At 38.7% G+C, this 26697-nt stretch overlaps 1 protein-coding gene across 1 annotated transcript in view; it reads right to left on the reverse strand.

The window, feature by feature from the left end:
- LOC126748900 (fez family zinc finger protein erm-like) overlaps positions 1-26697 on the reverse strand; it is a 35349-nt gene that overhangs the window by 8084 nt on the left and 568 nt on the right. The window lies entirely within an intron of this gene.

A 26697-nucleotide genomic window follows, 5' to 3' on the forward strand; every position in this document is an offset into this window, starting at 1 on the left:
TGCGATGCATAATGCTTACCCATATTTGGTGTCTACAGGAAGCATGCTCAAAAATTTTGAATATGAACAGTTTTGTTTACATACTTTATTACAAATAGCATTAAATACAAAGGTATTTAATTGATTCATCATTTTAAGTTCCTTCTATCAATTTAAGGTTAAATTGGTCAGTGAGGTTGATGGCTCTCCAATAAACAATATTATGAGAGAATGGAAAAATGTAATGCCTCAATTCCTTACTAGGCGTAGAATAAGGTAATTGCTTTTGCTTATTCTTTGTTACTTGCCATTACGTTTATATGCTACGTAAAATGTGTTTGTTGAAAATAAATAAATAAATAGACTATACCGTAAACTGTTCCCCAAATGAAACAATGAGGGTGAGTGAGGCTGAGGGTGAAGGGAAGGAAAGGGAATAAAGAGCCCGGTGAATATTTGAAGTCGTCGTAGGCCCGCGCCCGTCACATCCGGCACGTGTTGGAATACTTATTACACATCAGTTTAACCGCCTTTCGACATTGCACCGGAAGGCGAAAGCCAACTACGGAATTACCCTTAAATTATGCCTCGGCCAAGTTTGCCCCACCACACGTCCGGTGCCAACTTTTAATTCACCCTTTGAGTTAATCAAAACTGACTAAAGAACAATTATTCACAATCGAATTACGTAATATATGCCTCGAGTATATTTTTTATTCCGTGTAAAGCCATTAGGTTGACAATTTTTTTTTATTCATCTCAGAATGTTATCTCTGAACACGTGCAATTTTGAATAAGCAGCAGCTTGATGTAATCTATACTGATTGTGCAAAGGCATTGGATAAGGTCGCCATGGCATTGAGGTTAATTACTTACCTAAATTACTACATAATCACTATTCATGTTTTCAACCTTGTTTTTCTTCCAGGGGCTTTTTATTACTTTTTGAGTCCTTAGGCAATAGAAACAATTCCTCATGCCCCTTGAGCAGTTTATTTGACATGCTCTATAGGAACTGGGAACATATAATTTTTTAAGCTTTCAGGCATTGAAAATAACTGGTTTTTATATTCAAGGCATTTAAGCGTTGTTTGGGATAATTGTTTATGTTTTCCAGGCTGTGGAACAGATTTTTCATTTATTTATTCACTCAAAAAATTTGTTATTTTAATTCGGGCATTCCGCCTTTAATGCCTTCGACATACATCACAATTTAAGTTTTACTTTCAGTGGGTTTTTCATTACTTTTCTTGTCCTCCTTGCCTTGGAATGAGTCAATTTTTACACTTTCTAGGCACTGGAAATGATTTTCCATTTTTCACGCATTCCAGAAAAGAATTTCGTCATTTGAAACTGAATGCCTGGAATATGAATAATGCTTTCAATAGATTCTAAGTCACTTTTGTTGTTTTCAAGTTTTCTGGTTCACTTTTAGGGCCTCGGGGGTGTAGTTTGCTTCAATACCTTGGATCTATTTTTTCTTATATTTCAGGTTAGTTTTATCAATGATTCAGTCTGAGACACTTTATTGGCCTAATAAATTGAAATGTGAGGTTATAAGTTGGGGGTTCTATTTCAGAAAAACTTACAATATAACTATATGGATTTATAATAGGAAAAAGCAAAGGTCTTAGTAAAGGAACGAATTTACACCATTTTATATATTATATAGTATTCAAACAACGATACTATTGGACTCTATAACATTGTATTCTTTATCTTATCTAACTTCCAAAAAAGAGAATAAAAGAGAAAGATTGCACAAGAATGATTGATACTGGGGATAATTTATTTGATTATATACTTTTTGAGATCCAGATTTTTGTTGTAAATTGTATCAAGGTCTCTTTGAGAATAATGAACCAATTCTTTCAAGTAATAGCATGCGTATGCGCGGAAGGGATCTTTAGTTACGTTACCTTGAATCGACGTTAAGAAACAAAATACATTTTTTGTCACTGAAACTCCTTATTAAACATTTTTAATTATAGGCAACTGAAATTGTGAAGTACATGATTTTTCCTGATCCCTCGTTAAAAATCAATGTCAAGGGACTGTGACAAAAGAAGTAATCAGTATCGTCTTAGAGCAAAGTGTTATTGGTGTCAACAACACGAGAAAGAAGAGGACGCGGATGGAGGCGAAGGGTGAAACTTTATTATGGATGTGGTGGAGTGAAAGTGGCGGAAAATAATTGTGAAATCGCGCAAGTCGCGCGACAATAAAAAAACAGCTGGGGTGAGTAGGGAACAATCGTAATTACAGTTAGTACAGCATATGTTGGGAAATTCAAGGAAACCACAGGGGAGTGGTCCTGCGGCTCGGGCTCCGTATACAAATCTACGTGCACAATGAATAATTATACAGTGCCGACTGAAGCTGGAACGTTGTGCCGCTCGCTGTGCCTTCGCAAATTGGGAACGAGCATTTATATAAGGGAGTTTTTAACCTACCGACTTCCGGTCGGTTCTCCCTCTTTTTTTTTATTCGCTTTAGCCACTTTAACAGATTGAATATTTTATACTTTGACGTTTCACTTTTTGTCAAAGTCTCTTGGGATCGCCCCTTTTAATCTAAACTACTTAGATTCATTAAAATCCCCATGAGGATCTTAGATTAGTTAATCTAAGCAATAAAAAATGACCGGTAAGGTGGGCCAATTCAGTGTCTCAGCCCGAAGGCGATTTGCCCGTTTAAATCACGCGATAAAAGGTGAAATTTATCACTGTCAGATGACCAACCATTTCTGGATAGATAATATAAAATGCCCACAGGAACTCTCATAGATAAAGAACTTCGTATAGTTAGTGAAGGACAATAATTATTAGTTCCTCGCGTTTTACGGTTTACTAACCGCTGCCATGCATAAATTTAGCATATAAACGGGGCATTACGTTACGCTGCCCTTTAAATTACTATTTGGGTGACACGAGTGGCAAATTGTGTGCGTTAAACTTAACATAACTACTATAGATTGAGACTTTAGATAGTCAGTCGTACGGATTTTTACATTAGGCGTGATTGCCTACGTAAATGAGAAACGTTCATTAACAAGGAAATTTATATTCGATTTAAACATATTCTCAAACAAGTTGCACTCCGGTCCTGTCTTTTTAAAATTAGTTGAGTATTACGCCCGCCTTGGCTGATACAAATTATAATACAGCAAGCTCGTACTTGCTACAGAATTTTACTTACTCACTAATTATCTAATAATTGTTCTTGTTAATGACTTATATGTACAAGTATTACTTAATATAGGAAGTAAGACCTTAATGAGTACCAGTTAGTTTTTTATTGACTAGGCACTCACATCCAGGCTGAGTCAGAAGGACCAAATAAGTTTTTTTTGGCAAAATGAAAATTAAATTTCAAGGTTTTATTAGTCTATTTAAGCAATTAGAGAATTTTCTTCAACGGGAAAGATGTGTTTTTTTGGCATAAAATAATCGCTGGGTTGTTGCATAGAAACTTAACACAAAACCTATGCCGCAGATGCAGGAAACAGCGGGCATGAGCGGGTGCGGGAACGGTAAAACGATCTGATCTGGTTTTATGTTAAGAAAAAAAAAACGTTGTTATTCAAGTCGCGTGTCCGCCGTCGGAGCAACAAAAGCCTTGCAACGGAAGAAGGACAACGGGCCGGAAGAACATAGGGCAAACCCACTGCTCTTTAAGATGCTGAACCTCTTTTGTAGGGAATTATTATTCCTTACCCTTACCACCTACTACATACGACATGATCGAGTGGCACGAGCCATAAGTATATCATTAAAACCATTTTTGTGCAATTATTTCATGCAGCTGCAGCCAACAAATAAATCCACATGCGTTGGTTTGATACCATGGGTATCCGACGGCACAAGCGTATCTGATAAATATTCAGATTCATTGCGACATTTAAGCATAAAAAACATTTTGGGAAAAATTAAAATACTGCCTCTTTAAATGGAGATGATTTTTACGCAAAAACATCGAATTCTAACAGGATCCAAGCAGAACTAAGGGAAAGAGAGCACTTTGAAAATTCGGAAAAAAGTCAATTTTCGACCACGTTTTTGAGCCCAAAAATGGGCCACAAAAATGCGAGATCTCAGCTAATATAGGAGCTACGACCTTGCGGATGGTCTCGTTGGATTCAGAACGACGAAACTAAGACAAAACCGTTGGAATTTTCCCGATAGCTCTGACAGAAGCCGAGATATCGGCCTTCAAAGTTTGGGTTTTTTCATTTTTCGGGTATACCCCCCCGTTTGGATTTTTTTCAGAAAAATTTTTTTTTTTCGAATTCGAACTGACTATACCAACGGATTGTTCTCATCAAGTAGATCACGAAAATACCGGGTTATAAGGGAATCCGAGCAGAACTAAGAAATCGAGTATTTTTTCGACCTCGTTTTTGAGGCCAAAAATGGGCATCAGAAATGCCATATCTCGGCTATCGTAAAAGCTACGATCTTGCGGATGGTCTCGTTGGATTCAGAAGGACAAAACTAAGACAAAACCATTGGAATTTTCCAGATCGGACCAGTAGAAGCCGAGATATCGACCTCCAAAGTTCGGGTTTTTTCATTTTTCGGGTATACCCCCCCGTTTGGATTTTTTTCAGAAAAATTTTTTTTTTTCGAATTCGAACTAACTACACCAGCGGATTGTTCTCATCAAGTAGATCACGAAAATACCGGGTTATAAGGGAATCCGAGCAGAACTAAGAAATCGAGTATTTTTTCGACCTCGTTTTTGAGGCCAAAAATGGGCATCAGAAATGCCATATCTCGGCTATCGTAAAAGCTAGGACCTTGCGGATGGTCTCGTTGGATTCAGAACGACGAAACTAAGACAAAACCGTTGGAATTTTCCCGATAGCTCTGACAGAAGCTGAGATATCGGCCTTCAAAGTTTGGGTTTTTTCATTTTTCGGGTATACCCCCCCGTTTGGATTTTTTTCAGAAAATTTTTTTTTTTTCGAATTCGAACTAACTACACCAGCGGATTGTTCTCATCAAGTAGATCACGAAAATACCGGGTTATAAGGGAATCCGAGCAGAACTAAGAAATCGAGTATTTTTTCGACCTCGTTTATGAGGCCAAAAATGGGCATCAAAAATGCCATATCTCAGCTATCGTAAAAGCTAGGACCTTGCGGATGGTCTCGTTGGATTTAGAACGACAAAACTAAGACAAAACCGTTGGAATTTTCCCGATAGCTCTCATAGAAGCCGAGATATCGGCCTTCAAAGTTTGGGTTTTTTCATTTTTCGGGTATACCCCCCCGTTTGGATTTTTTTCAGAAAAAATTTTTTTTTTCGAATTCGAACTGACTATACCAACGGATTGTTCTCATCAAGTAGATCACGAAAATACCGGGTTATAAGGGAATCCGAGCAGAACTAAGAAATCGAGTATTTTTTCGACCTCGTTTATGAGGCCAAAAATGGGCATCAAAAATGCCATATCTCAGCTATCGTAAAAGCTAGGACCTTGCGGATGGTCTCGTTGGATTCAGAACGACGAAACTAAGACAAAACCGTTGGAATTTTTCCGATAGCTCTCATAGAAGCCGAGATATCGGCCTTCAAAGTTTGGGTTTTTTCATTTTTCAGGTATACCCCCCCGTTTGGATGTTTTTCAGAAAAATTTTTTTTTTTCGAATTCGAACTGACTATACCAACGGATTGTTCTCATCAAGTAGATCACGAAAATACCGGGTTATAAGGGAATCCGAGCAGAACTAAGAAATCGAGTATTTTTTCGACCTCGTTTTTGAGGCCAAAAATGGGCATCAGAAATGCCATATCTCGGCTATCGTAAAAGCTAGGACCTTGCGGATGGTCTCGTTGGATTCAGAACGACGAAACTAAGACAAAACCGTTGGAATTTTCCCGATAGCTCTGACAGAAGCCGAGATATCGGCCTTCAAAGTTTGGGTTTTTTCATTTTTCGGGTATACCCCCCCGTTTGGATTTTTTTCAGAAAAAATTTTTTTTTTCGAATTCGAACTGACTATACCAACGGATTGTTCTCATCCAGTAGATCACGAAAATACCGGGTTATAAGGGAATCCGAGCAGAACTAAGAAATCGAGTATTTTTTCGACCTCGTTTTTGAGGCCAAAAATGGGCATCAGAAATGCCATATCTCGGCTATCGTAAAAGCTAGGACCTTGCGGATGGTCTCGTTGGATTTAGAACGACAAAACTAAGACAAAACCGTTGGAATTTTTCCGATAGCTCTGACAGAAGCCGAGATATCGGCCTTCAAAGTTTGGGTTTTTTCATTTTTCGGGTATACCCCCCCGTTTGGATTTTTTTCAGAAAAAATTTTTTTTTTCGAATTCGAACTGACTATACCAACGGATTGTTCTCATCAAGTAGATCACGAAAATACCGGGTTATAAGGGAATCCGAGCAGAACTAAGAAATCGAGTATTTTTTCGACCTCGTTTATGAGGCCAAAAATGGGCATCAAAAATGCCATATCTCAGCTATCGTAAAAGCTAGGACCTTGCGGATGGTCTCGTTGGATTTAGAACGACAAAACTAAGACAAAACCGTTGGAATTTTCCCGATAGCTCTCATAGAAGCCGAGATATCGGCCTTCAAAGTTTGGGTTTTTTCATTTTTCGGGTATACCCCCCCGTTTGGATTTTTTTCAGAAAAAATTTTTTTTTTCGAATTCGAACTGACTATACCAACGGATTGTTCTCATCAAGTAGATCACGAAAATACCGGGTTATAAGGGAATCCGAGCAGAACTAAGAAATCGAGTATTTTTTCGACCTCGTTTATGAGGCCAAAAATGGGCATCAAAAATGCCATATCTCAGCTATCGTAAAAGCTAGGACCTTGCGGATGGTCTCGTTGGATTTAGAACGACAAAACTAAGACAAAACCGTTGGAATTTTCCCGATAGCTCTCATAGAAGCCGAGATATCGGCCTTCAAAGTTTGGGTTTTTTCATTTTTCGGGTATACCCCCCCGTTTGGATTTTTTTCAGAAAAATTTTTTTTTTTCGAATTCGAACTGACTATACCAACGGATTGTTCTCATCAAGTAGATCACGAAAATACCGGGTTATAAGGGAATCCGAGCAGAACTAAGAAATCGAGTATTTTTTCGACCTCGTTTATGAGGCCAAAAATGGGCATCAAAAATGCCATATCTCAGCTATCGTAAAAGCTAGGACCTTGCGGATGGTCTCGTTGGATTTAGAACGACAAAACTAAGACAAAACCGTTGGAATTTTCCCGATAGCTCTCATAGAAGCCGAGATATCGGCCTTCAAAGTTTGGGTTTTTTCATTTTTCGGGTATACCCCCCCGTTTGGATTTTTTTCAGAAAAATTTTTTTTTTTCGAATTCGAACTGACTATACCAACGGATTGTTCTCATCAAGTAGATCACGAAAATACCGGGTTATAAGGGAATCCGAGCAGAACTAAGAAATCGAGTATTTTTTCGACCTCGTTTTTGAGGCCAAAAATGGGCATCAGAAATGCCATATCTCGGCTATCGTAAAAGCTAGGACCTTGCGGATGGTCTCGTTGGATTCAGAACGACGAAACTAAGACAAAACCGTTGGAATTTTCCCGATAGCTCTGACAGAAGCCGAGATATCGGCCTTCAAAGTTTGGGTTTTTTCATTTTTCGGGTATACCCCCCCGTTTGGATTTTTTTCAGAAAAATTTTTTTTTTTCGAATTCGAACTGACTATACCAACGGATTGTTCTCATCAAGTAGATCACGAAAATACCGGGTTATAAGGGAATCCGAGCAGAACTAAGAAATCGAGTATTTTTTCGACCTCGTTTATGAGGCCAAAAATGGGCATCAAAAATGCCATATCTCAGCTATCGTAAAAGCTAGGACCTTGCGGATGGTCTCGTTGGATTTAGAACGACAAAACTAAGACAAAACCGTTGGAATTTTCCCGATAGCTCTCATAGAAGCCGAGATATCGGCCTTCAAAGTTTGGGTTTTTTCATTTTTCGGGTATACCCCCCCGTTTGGATTTTTTTCAGAAAAATTTTTTTTTTTCGAATTCGAACTGACTATACCAACGGATTGTTCTCATCAAGTAGATCACGAAAATACCGGGTTATAAGGGAATCCGAGCAGAACTAAGAAATCGAGTATTTTTTCGACCTCGTTTATGAGGCCAAAAATGGGCATCAAAAATGCCATATCTCAGCTATCGTAAAAGCTAGGACCTTGCGGATGGTCTCGTTGGATTTAGAACGACAAAACTAAGACAAAACCGTTGGAATTTTCCCGATAGCTCTCATAGAAGCCGAGATATCGGCCTTCAAAGTTTGGGTTTTTTCATTTTTCGGGTATACCCCCCCGTTTGGATTTTTTTCAGAAAAATTTTTTTTTTTCGAATTGGAACTGACTATACCAACGGATTGTTCTCATCAAGTAGATCACGAAAATACCGGGTTATAAGGGAATCCGAGCAGAACTAAGAAATCGAGTATTTTTTCGACCTCGTTTTTGAGGCCAAAAATGGGCATCAGAAATGCCATATCTCGGCTATCGTAAAAGCTAGGACCTTGCGGATGGTCTCGTTGGATTTAGAACGACAAAACTAAGACAAAACCGTTGGAATTTTCCCGATAGCTCTCATAGAAGCCGAGATATCGGCCTTCAAAGTTTGGGTTTTTTCATTTTTCGGGTATACCCCCCCGTTTGGATTTTTTTCAGAAAAATTTTTTTTTTTCGAATTCGAACTGACTATACCAACGGATTGTTCTCATCAAGTAGATCACGAAAATACCGGGTTATAAGGGAATCCGAGCAGAACTAAGAAATCGAGTATTTTTTCGACCTCGTTTATGAGGCCAAAAATGGGCATCAAAAATGCCATATCTCAGCTATCGTAAAAGCTAGGACCTTGCGGATGGTCTCGTTGGATTTAGAACGACAAAACTAAGACAAAACCGTTGGAATTTTCCCGATAGCTCTCATAGAAGCCGAGATATCGGCCTTCAAAGTTTGGGTTTTTTCATTTTTCGGGTATACCCCCCCGTTTGGATTTTTTTCAGAAAAATTTTTTTTTTTCGAATTCGAACTGACTATACCAACGGATTGTTCTCATCAAGTAGATCACGAAAATACCGGGTTATAAGGGAATCCGAGCAGAACTAAGAAATCGAGTATTTTTTCGACCTCGTTTATGAGGCCAAAAATGGGCATCAAAAATGCCATATCTCAGCTATCGTAAAAGCTAGGACCTTGCGGATGGTCTCGTTGGATTTAGAACGACAAAACTAAGACAAAACCGTTGGAATTTTCCCGATAGCTCTCATAGAAGCCGAGATATCGGCCTTCAAAGTTTGGGTTTTTTCATTTTTCGGGTATACCCCCCCGTTTGGATTTTTTTCAGAAAAATTTTTTTTTTTCGAATTCGAACTGACTATACCAACGGATTGTTCTCATCAAGTAGATCACGAAAATACCGGGTTATAAGGGAATCCGAGCAGAACTAAGAAATCGAGTATTTTTTCGACCTCGTTTTTGAGGCCAAAAATGGGCATCAGAAATGCCATATCTCGGCTATCGTAAAAGCTAGGACCTTGCGGATGGTCTCGTTGGATTCAGAACGACGAAACTAAGACAAAACCGTTGGAATTTTCCCGATAGCTCTGACAGAAGCCGAGATATCGGCCTTCAAAGTTTGGGTTTTTTCATTTTTCGGGTATACCCCCCCGTTTGGATTTTTTTCAGAAAAATTTTTTTTTTTCGAATTCGAACTGACTATACCAACGGATTGTTCTCATCAAGTAGATCACGAAAATACCGGGTTATAAGGGAATCCGAGCAGAACTAAGAAATCGAGTATTTTTTCGACCTCGTTTATGAGGCCAAAAATGGGCATCAAAAATGCCATATCTCAGCTATCGTAAAAGCTAGGACCTTGCGGATGGTCTCGTTGGATTTAGAACGACAAAACTAAGACAAAACCGTTGGAATTTTCCCGATAGCTCTCATAGAAGCCGAGATATCGGCCTTCAAAGTTTGGGTTTTTTCATTTTTCGGGTATACCCCCCCGTTTGGATTTTTTTCAGAAAAAATTTTTTTTTTCGAATTCGAACTGACTATACCAACGGATTGTTCTCATCAAGTAGATCACGAAAATACCGGGTTATAAGGGAATCCGAGCAGAACTAAGAAATCGAGTATTTTTTCGACCTCGTTTTTGAGGCCAAAAATGGGCATCAGAAATGCCATATCTCGGCTATCGTAAAAGCTAGGACCTTGCGGATGGTCTCGTTGGATTTAGAACGACAAAACTAAGACAAAACCGTTGGAATTTTCCCGATAGCTCTCATAGAAGCCGAGATATCGGCCTTCAAAGTTTGGGTTTTTTCATTTTTCGGGTATACCCCCCCGTTTGGATTTTTTTCAGAAAAATTTTTTTTTTTCGAATTCGAACTGACTATACCAACGGATTGTTCTCATCAAGTAGATCACGAAAATACCGGGTTATAAGGGAATCCGAGCAGAACTAAGAAATCGAGTATTTTTTCGACCTCGTTTATGAGGCCAAAAATGGGCATCAAAAATGCCATATCTCAGCTATCGTAAAAGCTAGGACCTTGCGGATGGTCTCGTTGGATTTAGAACGACAAAACTAAGACAAAACCGTTGGAATTTTCCCGATAGCTCTGACAGAAGCCGAGATATCGGCCTTCAAAGTTTGGGTTTTTTCATTTTTCGGGTATACCCCCCCGTTTGGATTTTTTTCAGAAAAAATTTTTTTTTTCGAATTCGAACTGACTATACCAACGGATTGTTCTCATCAAGTAGATCACGAAAATACCGGGTTATAAGGGAATCCGAGCAGAACTAAGAAATCGAGTATTTTTTCGACCTCGTTTTTGAGGCCAAAAATGGGCATCAGAAATGCCATATCTCGGCTATCGTAAAAGCTAGGACCTTGCGGATGGTCTCGTTGGATTTAGAACGACAAAACTAAGACAAAACCGTTGGAATTTTCCCGATAGCTCTGACAGAAGCCGAGATATCGGCCTTCAAAGTTTGGGTTTTTTCATTTTTCGGGTATACCCCCCCGTTTGGATTTTTTTCAGAAAAAATTTTTTTTTTCGAATTCGAACTGACTATACCAACGGATTGTTCTCATCAAGTAGATCACGAAAATACCGGGTTATAAGGGAATCCGAGCAGAACTAAGAAATCGAGTATTTTTTCGACCTCGTTTATGAGGCCAAAAATGGGCATCAAAAATGCCATATCTCAGCTATCGTAAAAGCTAGGACCTTGCGGATGGTCTCGTTGGATTTAGAACGACAAAACTAAGACAAAACCGTTGGAATTTTCCCGATAGCTCTCATAGAAGCCGAGATATCGGCCTTCAAAGTTTGGGTTTTTTCATTTTTCGGGTATACCCCCCCGTTTGGATTTTTTTCAGAAAAATTTTTTTTTTTCGAATTCGAACTGACTATACCAACGGATTGTTCTCATCAAGTAGATCACGAAAATACCGGGTTATAAGGGAATCCGAGCAGAACTAAGAAATCGAGTATTTTTTCGACCTCGTTTTTGAGGCCAAAAATGGGCATCAAAAATGCCATATCTCAGCTATCGTAAAAGCTAGGACCTTGCGGATGGTCTCGTTGGATTTAGAACGACAAAACTAAGACAAAACCGTTGGAATTTTTCCGATAGCTCTGACAGAAGCCGAGATATCGGCCTTCAAAGTTTGGGTTTTTTCATTTTTCGGGTATACCCCCCCGTTTGGATTTTTTTCAGAAAATTTTTTTTTTTTCGAATTCGAACTGACTATACCAACGGATTGTTCTCATCAAGTAGATCACGAAAATACCGGGTTATAAGGGAATCCGAGCAGAACTAAGAAATCGAGTATTTTTTCGACCTCGTTTATGAGGCCAAAAATGGGCATCAAAAATGCCATATCTCAGCTATCGTAAAAGCTAGGACCTTGCGGATGGTCTCGTTGGATTCAGAACGACGAAACTAAGACAAAACCGTTGGAATTTTTCCGATAGCTCTCATAGAAGCCGAGATATCGGCCTTCAAAGTTTGGGTTTTTTCATTTTTCAGGTATACCCCCCCGTTTGGATGTTTTTCAGAAAAATTTTTTTTTTTCGAATTCGAACTGACTATACCAACGGATTGTTCTCATCAAGTAGATCACGAAAATACCGGGTTATAAGGGAATCCGAGCAGAACTAAGAAATCGAGTATTTTTTCGACCTCGTTTTTGAGGCCAAAAATGGGCATCAGAAATGCCATATCTCAGCTATCGTAAAAGCTAGGACCTTGCGGATGGTCTCGTTGGATTTAGAACGACAAAACTAAGACAAAACCGTTGGAATTTTTCCGATAGCTCTCATAGAAGCCGAGATATCGGCCTTCAAAGTTTGGGTTTTTTCATTTTTCAGGTATACCCCCCCGTTTGGATGTTTTTCAGAAAAATTTTTTTTTTTCGAATTCGAACTGACTATACCAACGGATTGTTCTCATCAAGTAGATCACGAAAATACCGGGTTATAAGGGAATCCGAGCAGAACTAAGAAATCGAGTATTTTTTCGACCTCGTTTATGAGGCCAAAAATGGGCATCAAAAATGCCATATCTCAGCTATCGTAAAAGCTAGGACCTTGCGGATGGTCTCGTTGGATTCAGAACGACGAAACTAAGACAAAACCGTTGGAATTTTTCCGATAGCTCTCATAGAAGCCGAGATATCGGCCTTCAAAGTTTGGGTTTTTTCATTTTTCAGGTATACCCCCCCGTTTGGATGTTTTTCAGAAAAATTTTTTTTTTTCGAATTCGAACTGACTATACCAACGGATTGTTCTCATCAAGTAGATCACGAAAATACCGGGTTATAAGGGAATCCGAGCAGAACTAAGAAATCGAGTATTTTTTCGACCTCGTTTTTGAGGCCAAAAATGGGCATCAGAAATGCCATATCTCAGCTATCGTAAAAGCTAGGACCTTGCGGATGGTCTCGTTGGATTTAGAACGACAAAACTAAGACAAAACCGTTGGAATTTTTCCGATAGCTCTCATAGAAGCCGAGATATCGGCCTTCAAAGTTTGGGTTTTTTCATTTTTCAGGTATACCCCCCCGTTTGGATGTTTTTCAGAAAAATTTTTTTTTTTCGAATTCGAACTGACTATACCAACGGATTGTTCTCATCAAGTAGATCACGAAAATACCGGGTTATAAGGGAATCCGAGCAGAACTAAGAAATCGAGTATTTTTTCGACCTCGTTTTTGAGGCCAAAAATGGGCATCAGAAATGCCATATCTCGGCTATCGTAAAAGCTAGGACCTTGCGGATGGTCTCGTTGGATTCAGAACGACGAAACTAAGACAAAACCGTTGGAATTTTCCCGATAGCTCTGACAGAAGCCGAGATATCGGCCTTCAAAGTTTGGGTTTTTTCATTTTTCGGGTATACCCCCCCGTTTGGATTTTTTTCAGAAAAATTTTTTTTTTTCGAATTCGAACTGACTATACCAACGGATTGTTCTCATAAAGTAGATCACGAAAATACCGGGTTATAAGGGAATCCGAGCAGAACTAAGAAATCGAGTATTTTTTCGACCTCGTTTTTGAGGCCAAAAATGGGCATCAGAAATGCCATATCTCGGCTATCGTAAAAGCTAGGACCTTGCGGATGGTCTCGTTGGATTCAGAACGACGAAACTAAGACAAAACCGTTGGAATTTTCCCGATAGCTCTGACAGAAGCCGAGATATCGGCCTTCAAAGTTTGGGTTTTTTCATTTTTCGGGTATACCCCCCCGTTTGGATTTTTTTCAGAAAAAATTTTTTTTTTCGAATTCGAACTGACTATACCAACGGATTGTTCTCATCAAGTAGATCACGAAAATACCGGGTTATAAGGGAATCCGAGCAGAACTAAGAAATCGAGTATTTTTTCGACCTCGTTTTTGAGGCCAAAAATGGGCATCAGAAATGCCATATCTCGGCTATCGTAAAAGCTAGGACCTTGCGGATGGTCTCGTTGGATTTAGAACGACAAAACTAAGACAAAACCGTTGGAATTTTCCCGATAGCTCTCATAGAAGCCGAGATATCGGCCTTCAAAGTTTGGGTTTTTTCATTTTTCGGGTATACCCCCCCGTTTGGATTTTTTTCAGAAAAATTTTTTTTTTTCGAATTCGAACTGACTATACCAACGGATTGTTCTCATCAAGTAGATCACGAAAATACCGGGTTATAAGGGAATCCGAGCAGAACTAAGAAATCGAGTATTTTTTCGACCTCGTTTATGAGGCCAAAAATGGGCATCAAAAATGCCATATCTCAGCTATCGTAAAAGCTAGGACCTTGCGGATGGTCTCGTTGGATTTAGAACGACAAAACTAAGACAAAACCGTTGGAATTTTCCCGATAGCTCTCATAGAAGCCGAGATATCGGCCTTCAAAGTTTGGGTTTTTTCATTTTTCGGGTATACCCCCCCGTTTGGATTTTTTTCAGAAAAAATTTTTTTTTTCGAATTCGAACTGACTATACCAACGGATTGTTCTCATCAAGTAGATCACGAAAATACCGGGTTATAAGGGAATCCGAGCAGAACTAAGAAATCGAGTATTTTTTCGACCTCGTTTATGAGGCCAAAAATGGGCATCAAAAATGCCATATCTCAGCTATCGTAAAAGCTAGGACCTTGCGGATGGTCTCGTTGGATTTAGAACGACAAAACTAAGACAAAACCGTTGGAATTTTCCCGATAGCTCTCATAGAAGCCGAGATATCGGCCTTCAAAGTTTGGGTTTTTTCATTTTTCGGGTATACCCCCCCGTTTGGATTTTTTTCAGAAAAATTTTTTTTTTTCGAATTCGAACTGACTATACCAACGGATTGTTCTCATAAAGTAGATCACGAAAATACCGGGTTATAAGGGAATCCGAGCAGAACTAAGAAATCGAGTATTTTTTCGACCTCGTTTTTGAGGCCAAAAATGGGCATCAGAAATGCCATATCTCGGCTATCGTAAAAGCTAGGACCTTGCGGATGGTCTCGTTGGATTCAGAACGACGAAACTAAGACAAAACCGTTGGAATTTTCCCGATAGCTCTGACAGAAGCCGAGATATCGACCTTCAAAGTTTGGGTTTTTTCATTTTTCGGGTATACCCCCCCGTTTGGATTTTTTTCAGAAAAATTTTTTTTTTTCGAATTCGAACTAACTACACCAGCGGATTGTTCTCATCAAGTAGATCACGAAAATACCGGGTTATAAGGGAATCCGAGCAGAACTAAGAAATCGAGTATTTTTTCGACCTCGTTTTTGAGGCCAAAAATGGGCATCAGAAATGCCATATCTCGGCTATCGTAAAAGCTAGGACCTTGCGGATGGTCTCGTTGGATTTAGAACGACAAAACTAAGACAAAACCGTTGGAATTTTTCCGATAGCTCTGACAGAAGCCGAGATATCGGCCTTCAAAGTTTGGGTTTTTTCATTTTTCGGGTATACCCCCCCGTTTGGATTTTTTTCAGAAAAAATTTTTTTTTTCGAATTCGAACTGACTATACCAACGGATTGTTCTCATCAAGTAGATCACGAAAATACCGGGTTATAAGGGAATCCGAGCAGAACTAAGAAATCGAGTATTTTTTCGACCTCGTTTTTGAGGCCAAAAATGGGCATCAGAAATGCCATATCTCGGCTATCGTAAAAGCTAGGACCTTGCGGATGGTCTTGTTGGATTTAGAACGACAAAACTAAGACAAAACCGTTGGAATTTTCCCGATAGCTCTCATAGAAGCCGAGATATCGGCCTTCAAAGTTTGGGTTTTTTCATTTTTCGGGTATACCCCCCCGTTTGGATTTTTTTCAGAAAAAATTTTTTTTTTCGAATTCGAACTGACTATACCAACGGATTGTTCTCATCAAGTAGATCACGAAAATACCGGGTTATAAGGGAATCCGAGCAGAACTAAGAAATCGAGTATTTTTTCGACCTCGTTTATGAGGCCAAAAATGGGCATCAAAAATGCCATATCTCAGCTATCGTAAAAGCTAGGACCTTGCGGATGGTCTCGTTGGATTTAGAACGACAAAACTAAGACAAAACCGTTGGAATTTTCCCGATAGCTCTCATAGAAGCCGAGATATCGGCCTTCAAAGTTTGGGTTTTTTCATTTTTCGGGTATACCCCCCCGTTTGGATTTTTTTCAGAAAATTTTTTTTTTTTCGAATTCGAACTGACTATACCAACGGATTGTTCTCATCAAGTAGATCACGAAAATACCGGGTTATAAGGGAATCCGAGCAGAACTAAGAAATCGAGTATTTTTTCGACCTCGTTTTTGAGGCCAAAAATGGGCATCAGAAATGCCATATCTCGGCTATCGTAAAAGCTAGGACCTTGCGGATGGTCTTGTTGGATTTAGAACGACAAAACTAAGACAAAACCGTTGGAATTTTCCCGATAGCTCTCATAGAAGCCGAGATATCGGCCTTCAAAGTTTGGGTTTTTTCATTTTTCGGGTATACCCCCCCGTTTGGATTTTTTTCAGAAAAATTTTTTTTTTTCGAATTCGAACTGACTATACCAACGGATTGTTCTCATCAAGTAGATCACGAAAATACCGGGTTATAAGGGAATCCGAGCAGAACTAAGAAATCGAGTATTTTTTCGACCTCGTTTTTGAGGCCAAAAATGGGCATCAGAAATGCCATATATCGGCTATCGTAAAAGCTAGGACCTTGCGGATGGTCTTGTTGGATTTAGAACGACAAAACTAAGACAAAACCGTTGGAATTTTCCCGATAGCTCTCATAGAAGCCGAGATATCGGCCTTCAAAGTTTGGGTTTTTTCATTTTTCGGGTATACCCCCCCGTTTGGATTTTTTTCAGAAAAAATTTTTTTTTTCGAATTCGAACTGACTATACCAACGGATTGTTCTCATCAAGTAGATCACGAAAATACCGGGTTATAAGGGAATCCGAGCAGAACTAAGAAATCGAGTATTTTTTCGACCTCGTTTATGAGGCCAAAAATGGGCATCAAAAATGCCATATCTCAGCTATCGTAAAAGCTAGGACCTTGCGGATGGTCTCGTTGGATTTAGAACGACGAAACTAAGACAAAACCGTTGGAATTTTTCCGATAGCTCTCATAGAAGCCGAGATATCGGCCTTCAAAGTTTGGGTTTTTTCATTTTTCGGGTATACCCCCCCGTTTGGATTTTTTTCAGAAAAATTTTTTTTTTTCGAATTCGAACTGACTATACCAACGGATTGTTCTCATCAAGTAGATCACGAAAATACCGGGTTATAAGGGAATCCGAGCAGAACTAAGAAATCGAGTATTTTTTCGACCTCGTTTATGAGGCCAAAAATGGGCATCAAAAATGCCATATCTCAGCTATCGTAAAAGCTAGGACCTTGCGGATGGTCTCGTTGGATTCAGAACGACGAAACTAAGACAAAACCGTTGGAATTTTCCCGATAGCTCTGACAGAAGCCGAGATATCGGCCTTCAAAGTTTGGGTTTTTTCATTTTTCGGGTATACCCCCCCGTTTGGATTTTTTTCAGAAAATTTTTTTTTTTTCGAATTCGAACTGACTATACCAACGGATTGTTCTCATCAAGTAGATCACGAAAATACCGGGTTATAAGGGAATCCGAGCAGAACTAAGAAATCGAGTATTTTTTCGACCTCGTTTATGAGGCCAAAAATGGGCATCAAAAATGCCATATCTCAGCTATCGTAAAAGCTAGGACCTTGCGGATGATCTCGTTGGATTTAGAACGACAAAACTAAGACAAAACCGTTGGAATTTTCCCGATAGCTCTCATAGAAGCCGAGATATCGGCCTTCAAAGTTTGGGTTTTTTCATTTTTCAGGTATACCCCCCCGTTTGGATTTTTTTCAGAAAAATTTTTTTTTTTCGAATTCGAACTGACTATACCAACGGATTGTTCTCATCAAGTAGATCACGAAAATACCGGGTTATAAGGGAATCCGAGCAGAACTAAGAAATCGAGTATTTTTTCGACCTCGTTTTTGAGGCCAAAAATGGGCATCAGAAATGCCATATCTCGGCTATCGTAAAAGCTAGGACCTTGCGGATGGTCTCGTTGGATTTAGAACGACAAAACTAAGACAAAACCGTTGGAATTTTTCCGATAGCTCTGACAGAAGCCGAGATATCGGCCTTCAAAGTTTGGGTTTTTTCATTTTTCGGGTATACCCCCCCGTTTGGATTTTTTTCAGAAAAAATTTTTTTTTTCGAATTCGAACTGACTATACCAACGGATTGTTCTCATCAAGTAGATCACGAAAATACCGGGTTATAAGGGAATCCGAGCAGAACTAAGAAATCGAGTATTTTTTCGACCTCGTTTTTGAGGCCAAAAATGGGCATCAGAAATGCCATATCTCGGCTATCGTAAAAGCTAGGACCTTGCGGATGGTCTCGTTGGATTTAGAACGACAAAACTAAGACAAAACCGTTGGAATTTTTCCGATAGCTCTGACAGAAGCCGAGATATCGGCCTTCAAAGTTTGGGTTTTTTCATTTTTCGGGTATACCCCCCCGTTTGGATTTTTTTCAGAAAAAAATTTTTTTTTCGAATTCGAACTGACTATACCAACGGATTGTTCTCATCAAGTAGATCACGAAAATACCGGGTTATAAGGGAATCCGAGCAGAACTAAGAAATCGAGTATTTTTTCGACCTCGTTTTTGAGGCCAAAAATGGGCATCAGAAATGCCATATCTCGGCTATCGTAAAAGCTAGGACCTTGCGGATGGTCTCGTTGGATTCAGAACGACGAAACTAAGACAAAACCGTTGGAATTTTCCCGATAGCTCTCATAGAAGCCGAGATATCGGCCTTCAAAGTTTGGGTTTTTTCATTTTTCGGGTATACCCCCCCGTTTGGATTTTTTTCAGAAAAAATTTTTTTTTTCGAATTCGAACTGACTATACCAACGGATTGTTCTCATCAAGTAGATCACGAAAATACCGGGTTATAAGGGAATCCGAGCAGAACTAAGAAATCGAGTATTTTTTCGACCTCGTTTATGAGGCCAAAAATGGGCATCAAAAATGCCATATCTCAGCTATCGTAAAAGCTAGGACCTTGCGGATGGTCTCGTTGGATTTAGAACGACAAAACTAAGACCAAACCGTTGGAATTTTCCCGATAGCTCTCATAGAAGCCGAGATATCGGCCTTCAAAGTTTGGGTTTTTTCATTTTTCGGGTATACCCCCCCGTTTGGATTTTTTTCAGAAAAATTTTTTTTTTTCGAATTCGAACTGACTATACCAACGGATTGTTCTCATCAAGTAGATCACGAAAATACCGGGTTATAAGGGAATCCGAGCAGAACTAAGAAATCGAGTATTTTTTCGACCTCGTTTATGAGGCCAAAAATGGGCATCAAAAATGCCATATCTCAGCTATCGTAAAAGCTAGGACCTTGCGGATGGTCTCGTTGGATTCAGAACGACGAAACTAAGACAAAACCGTTGGAATTTTTCCGATAGCTCTCATAGAATCCGAGATATCGGCCTTCAAAGTTTGGGTTTTTTCATTTTTCAGGTATACCCCCCCGTTTGGATGTTTTTCAGAAAATTTTTTTTTTTTCGAATTCGAACTGACTATACCAACGGATTGTTCTCATCAAGTAGATCACGAAAATACCGGGTTATAAGGGAATCCGAGCAGAACTAAGAAATCGAGTATTTTTTCGACCTCGTTTTTGAGGCCAAAAATGGGCATCAGAAATGCCATATCTCGGCTATCGTAAAAGCTAGGACCTTGCGGATGGTCTCGTTGGATTTAGAACGACAAAACTAAGACAAAACCGTTGGAATTTTTCCGATAGCTCTCATAGAATCCGAGATATCGGCCTTCAAAGTTTGGGTTTTTTCATTTTTCAGGTATACCCCCCCGTTTGGATGTTTTTCAGAAAATTTTTTTTTTTTTCGAATTCGAACTGACTATACCAACGGATTGTTCTCATCAAGTAGATCACGAAAATACCGGGTTATAAGGGAATCCGAGCAGAACTAAGAAATCGAGTATTTTTTCGACCTCGTTTTTGAGGCCAAAAATGGGCATCAGAAATGCCATATCTCGGCTATCGTAAAAGCTAGGACCTTGCGGATGGTCTCGTTGGATTCAGAACGACGAAACTAAGACAAAACCGTTGGAATTTTTCCGATAGCTCTCATAGAATCCGAGATATCGGCCTTCAAAGTTTGGGTTTTTTTCATTTTTCAGGTATACCCCCCCGTTTGGATGTTTTTCAGAAAATTTTTTTTTTTTCGAATTCGAACTGACTATACCAACGGATTGTTCTCATCAAGTAGATCACGAAAATACCGGGTTATAAGGGAATCCGAGCAGAACTAAGAAATCGAGTATTTTTTCGACCTCGTTTTTGAGGCCAAAAATGGGCATCAGAAATGCCATATCTCGGCTATCGTAAAAGCTAGGACCTTGCGGATGGTCTCGTTGGATTTAGAACGACAAAACTAAGACAAAACCGTTGGAATTTTTCCGATAGCTCTCATAGAATCCGAGATATCGGCCTTCAAAGTTTGGGTTTTTTCATTTTTCGGGTATACCCCCCCGTTTGGATTTTTTTCAGAAAAAATTTTTTTTTTCGAATTCGAACTGACTATACCAACGGATTGTTCTCATCAAGTAGATCACGAAAATACCGGGTTATAAGGGAATCCGAGCAGAACTAAGAAATCGAGTATTTTTTCGACCTCGTTTTTGAGGCCAAAAATGGGCATCAGAAATGCCATATCTCGGCTATCGTAAAAGCTAGGACCTTGCGGATGGTCTCGTTGGATTTAGAACGACAAAACTAAGACAAAACCGTTGGAATTTTTCCGATAGCTCTCATAGAATCCGAGATATCGGCCTTCAAAGTTTGGGTTTTTTCATTTTTCAGGTATACCCCCCCGTTTGGATGTTTTTCAGAAAATTTTTTTTTTTTCGAATTCGAACTGACTATACCAACGGATTGTTCTCATCAAGTAGATCACGAAAATACCGGGTTATAAGGGAATCCGAGCAGAACTAAGAAATCGAGTATTTTTTCGACCTCGTTTTTGAGGCCAAAAATGGGCATCAGAAATGCCATATCTCGGCTATCGTAAAAGCTAGGACCTTGCGGATGGTCTCGTTGGATTCAGAACGACGAAACTAAGACAAAACCGTTGGAATTTTTCCGATAGCTCTCATAGAATCCGAGATATCGGCCTTCAAAGTTTGGGTTTTTTCATTTTTCAGGTATACCCCCCCGTTTGGATGTTTTTCAGAAAATTTTTTTTTTTTCGAATTCGAACTGACTATACCAACGGATTGTTCTCATCAAGTAGATCACGAAAATACCGGGTTATAAGGGAATCCGAGCAGAACTAAGAAATCGAGTATTTTTTCGACCTCGTTTTTGAGGCCAAAAATGGGCATCAGAAATGCCATATCTCGGCTATCGTAAAAGCTAGGACCTTGCGGATGGTCTCGTTGGATTTAGAACGACAAAACTAAGACAAAACCGTTGGAATTTTTCCGATAGCTCTCATAGAATCCGAGATATCGGCCTTCAAAGTTTGGGTTTTTTCATTTTTCGGGTATACCCCCCCGTTTGGATTTTTTTCAGAAAAATTTTTTTTTTTCGAATTCGAACTGACTATACCAACGGATTGTTCTCATCAAGTAGATCACGAAAATACCGGGTTATAAGGGAATCCGAGCAGAACTAAGAAATCGAGTATTTTTTCGACCTCGTTTATGAGGCCAAAAATGGGCATCAAAAATGCCATATCTCAGCTATCGTAAAAGCTAGGACCTTGCGGATGGTCTCGTTGGATTCAGAACGACGAAACTAAGACAAAACCGTTGGAATTTTTTCGATAGCTCTCATAGAAGCCGAGATATCGGCCTTCAAAGTTTGGGTTTTTTCATTTTTCAGGTATACCCCCCCGTTTGGATGTTTTTCAGAAAATTTTTTTTTTTTCGAATTCGAACTGACTATACCAACGGATTGTTCTCATCAAGTAGATCACGAAAATACCGGGTTATAAGGGAATCCGAGCAGAACTAAGAAATCGAGTATTTTTTCGACCTCGTTTTTGAGGCCAAAAATGGGCATCAGAAATGCCATATCTCGGCTATTGTAAAAGCTAGGACCTTGCGGATGGTCTCGTTGGATTCAGAACGACGAAACTAAGACAAAACCGTTGGAATTTTCCCGATAGCTCTCATAGAAGCCGAGATATCGGCCTTCAAAGTTTGGGTTTTTTCATTTTTCGGGTATACCCCCCCGTTTGGATTTTTTTCAGAAAAATTTTTTTTTTCGAATTCGAACTGACTATACCAACGGATTGTTCTCATCAAGTAGATCACGAAAATACCGGGTTATAAGGGAATCCGAGCAGAACTAAGAAATCGAGTATTTTTTCGACCTCGTTTTTGAGGCCAAAAATGGGCATCAGAAATGCCATATCTCGGCTATTGTAAAAGCTAGGACCTTGCGGATGGTCTCGTTGGATTCAGAACGACGAAACTAAGACAAAACCGTTGGAATTTTCCCGATAGCTCTCATAGAAGCCGAGATATCGGCCTTCAAAGTTTGGGTTTTTTCATTTTTCGGGTATACCCCCCCGTTTGGATTTTTTTCAGAAAAAATTTTTTTTTTCGAATTCGAACTGACTATACCAACGGATTGTTCTCATCAAGTAGATCACGAAAATACCGGGTTATAAGGGAATCCGAGCAGAACTAAGAAATCGAGTATTTTTTCGACCTCGTTTATGAGGCCAAAAATGGGCATCAAAAATGCCATATCTCAGCTATCGTAAAAGCTAGGACCTTGCGGATGGTCTCGTTGGATTTAGAACGACAAAACTAAGACAAAACCGTTGGAATTTTCCCGATAGCTCTCATAGAAGCCGAGATATCGGCCTTCAAAGTTTGGGTTTTTTCATTTTTCGGGTATACCCCCCCGTTTGGATTTTTTTCAGAAAAATTTTTTTTTTTCGAATTCGAACTGACTATACCAACGGATTGTTCTCATCAAGTAGATCACGAAAATACCGGGTTATAAGGGAATCCGAGCAGAACTAAGAAATCGAGTATTTTTTCGACCTCGTTTTTGAGGCCAAAAATGGGCATCAGAAATGCCATATCTCGGCTATCGTAAAAGCTAGGACCTTGCGGATGGTCTCGTTGGATTTAGAACGACAAAACTAAGACAAAACCGTTGGAATTTTCCCGATAGCTCTCATAGAAGCCGAGATATCGGCCTTCAAAGTTTGGGTTTTTTCATTTTTCGGGTATACCCCCCCGTTTGGATTTTTTTCAGAAAAAATTTTTTTTTTCGAATTCGAACTGACTATACCAACGGATTGTTCTCATCAAGTAGATCACGAAAATACCGGGTTATAAGGGAATCCGAGCAGAACTAAGAAATCGAGTATTTTTTCGACCTCGTTTTTGAGGCCAAAAATGGGCATCAGAAATGCCATATCTCGGCTATCGTAAAAGCTAGGACCTTGCGGATGGTCTCGTTGGATTTAGAACGACAAAACTAAGACAAAACCGTTGGAATTTTCCCGATAGCTCTCATAGAAGCCGAGATATCGGCCTTCAAAGTTTGGGTTTTTTCATTTTTCGGGTATACCCCCCCGTTTGGATTTTTTTCAGAAAAATTTTTTTTTTCGAATTCGAACTGACTATACCAACGGATTGTTCTTATCAAGTAGATCACGAAAATACCGGGTTATAAGGGAATCCGAGCAGAACTAAGAAATCGAGTATTTTTTCGACCTCGTTTTTGAGGCCAAAAATGGGCATCAGAAATGCCATATCTCGGCTATCGTAAAAGCTAGGACCTTGCGGATGGTCTCGTTGGATTTAGAACGACAAAACTAAGACAAAACCGTTGGAATTTTTCCGATAGCTCTGACAGAAGCCGAGATATCGGCCTTCAAAGTTTGGGTTTTTTCATTTTTCGGGTATACCCCCCCGTATCGAATTTTTCACCTAAAATTGATTTTTTTCGAAATCAAACGAAGTATACCAGCGTATTATTTGGGTCACCTAGATTACGAAAATACCGGGTTATAACGAGATTCGAGCAGAACTAACTGAATGACAGCACTTTAAAAATTCGGAAAAAGTCATTTTTCGACCTCGTTTTTGAGCCCAAAAATGGGCCACAAAAATGCGATATCTCAGCTAATATGGGAGCTACGACCTTGCGAATGGTCTCGATGGATTCAGAACGACGTAACTAAGTCAAAACCGTTGGAATTTCCCCGACCTCCAAATTTTATTGTCCTCTTTTTCTTTTAATTCTGAGCAGTTGAGTTCTTTTTTACGCATATTTAAAAATTCCAGGCAGCTTTGCCACATATTCTTTCATTATCTCTGGCAGTTGAGTCGTAAATTAGCAATATTAACTATAATATAAATATTGGGTGAATTGTCTGGAGAAAAAAGTCGAGCGATGGTTTACTTAGAAATTTGAAAGAAATTTTTGATAAGTTTATGAGGAAGAGTTGATTACTACTTATTATAAACCCCTTCAATCGCATCCCCTTTTAAGCTGGTTAGCATATATACATTATTCTTTAATCCACAATAAATATTTAATAAAAAATCGCCCCGCCGCAAAACAAAGCGGATCTTAAGTGCAGTTTGAGAGCAGAAAATGTAAATATTGATTGATATGCGAAAAGTATGTACCGCTTGAAATATGCTTTTGCTTTTAGCCCGACTGGGTAGGGTTGCTCGGCTCCGCTTTTCGAGTTCGGTTGGGTGTTCAGTGTTGTATTAAAGAACATGTGGCCCCAACTAACCTTTTGTTTTTACTCGAGAGCCCTTAGCGTACTGCACGCCCTTTGTTCTTTTCACTTTTTTATTTCAACAAATGCATCCAATCTGTATATATGTCACTCCTCACACATTTTTATATTTAGCACGAACAAGTCGGGTTTAATAGTAAGTACTCATAAATCCGATTGATGAGTTCAAAGATCATTAGAATGTAGCGTGCCAAATCGGCCAATAGGGTAAAGTGCAGGGGGTGGTTAAAGACTACACACACATCATGGTACGAATGCAAACTTGTAATGGAGGGCACGTGAGGGAAAAGCAATAAAATTAAGTGGATGGGCTCAAGTAATAAAACTGTGTAACGATCAAATTTACTAAACCCAGTTATTACGTATGCGGTGTTAGTTTTTAGTAGCTATTAATTTTAGGGCCAAGCCGAGCATGTAATATCCCTATTACATGCCCATTTGATATGTTTATTTAATCGGTTCTGTGTAGCGGGAAAGTAATAAGGATTTTCATTTTTAAAATATTACAAATATGTTTTACGCCCCTGTCCACTTTATTATGTTGATGATAGACTGTTGAGAAAAGCAAGTTGGCTCAATTAAGAACTTTTTTCCGAGCATATTAAACTTTAACTATTAAAACTTTTTTTATATTCGAAAATCGTTTTTTCCTATTAAAAATTTAATCTTTAAATATTTGCTTTGCAGGTTCAAAACTGTATGTCTGTTATAACGTTCTAAAATTTGCCTTATTGCTATAATTAATATACTGCACCATAATATTACAGGTGCATAACTAATTTCTTTGATACCATCGGATCGAGTATTTGGGTCTATTGAACAAATTGAAAAAACTATACTAGATCCAGAAGAATATTTAAATATTCATACAAGATTTGGTATTGTATTACTGTAACTTTCAAAGGATTTTACCGCCTTAGATTGGAAAAAAACGTCTCAAAAGGCATGTGACATGGTATCAATTAATCTATAGCCTGTAATTCAAAAACTTCTTAATTAACGTATAACATGTAATACATCAGATTGCTTAAATTTTGACTCAGAACCAGAAAATCAAATTATAAATAGGATGTTCCATTTAAGAAACTCTTCTGTCACGCATTATGTGAACACCCTGTATATGTCGACAAAAAAAAGGTATTTTTTTGCTTCAAAAATACAGCCACAATCGCGGAAGGTAGTATTAAATGGACACGCTGTATAGGTTGTTCGAATTTAAATTTTACTGCGTTTCTCTTATTCATAATTGCACTGTAAATATATTTTTTTCCTTTGTCTTGTGTAATAAATAGAGTGTGTTTTTGGCTTTTAATACAACTGAAAAAAATTTAATGATTTATGTTGTCTAATTAAATAAAGTAGTTTATTTGATTTAACATGTGATGCCCACAAATTATTGGACATTAAAAGAAGTAGAATTTAAAGAGAATTTAGTCATTTTTGGTGTCAATGAAATGCCGTTAAAAAATTTCAAATTTTCTTAAGATATTTAAAAAAAATCAAGATTTTGGAAAATGGGGTTTCTTGATTATGGTGGAAAAAATTTAATGAATTTTAAATGCCTGGAAGGCACAAAAAATTACCCAAAAACCTGAAAAACTGAAATAATTTATATCCAGAAGACATTTTAATATGCCCGAAATTAAATAAAAAATTTACTTAAAGCATTTACAAGATATGAAGTAATATTTCCAAATGCCCGGAATAAAATTTAAAATTTCAAGTCAAAATCTCGGGAAAATTTAACAAATGATTTGATTGATGAAATATGTAAAAATCTAATTTATGGTTTCGTTTTATGAGCATCAACAGCAACGTAATCTTAGGTCATATATCATAAATCTTTGAC

This window comes from Anthonomus grandis, chromosome 22 (assembly GCF_022605725.1).
Source record: "Anthonomus grandis grandis chromosome 22, icAntGran1.3, whole genome shotgun sequence".
Taxonomy (NCBI): domain Eukaryota; kingdom Metazoa; phylum Arthropoda; class Insecta; order Coleoptera; family Curculionidae; genus Anthonomus; species Anthonomus grandis.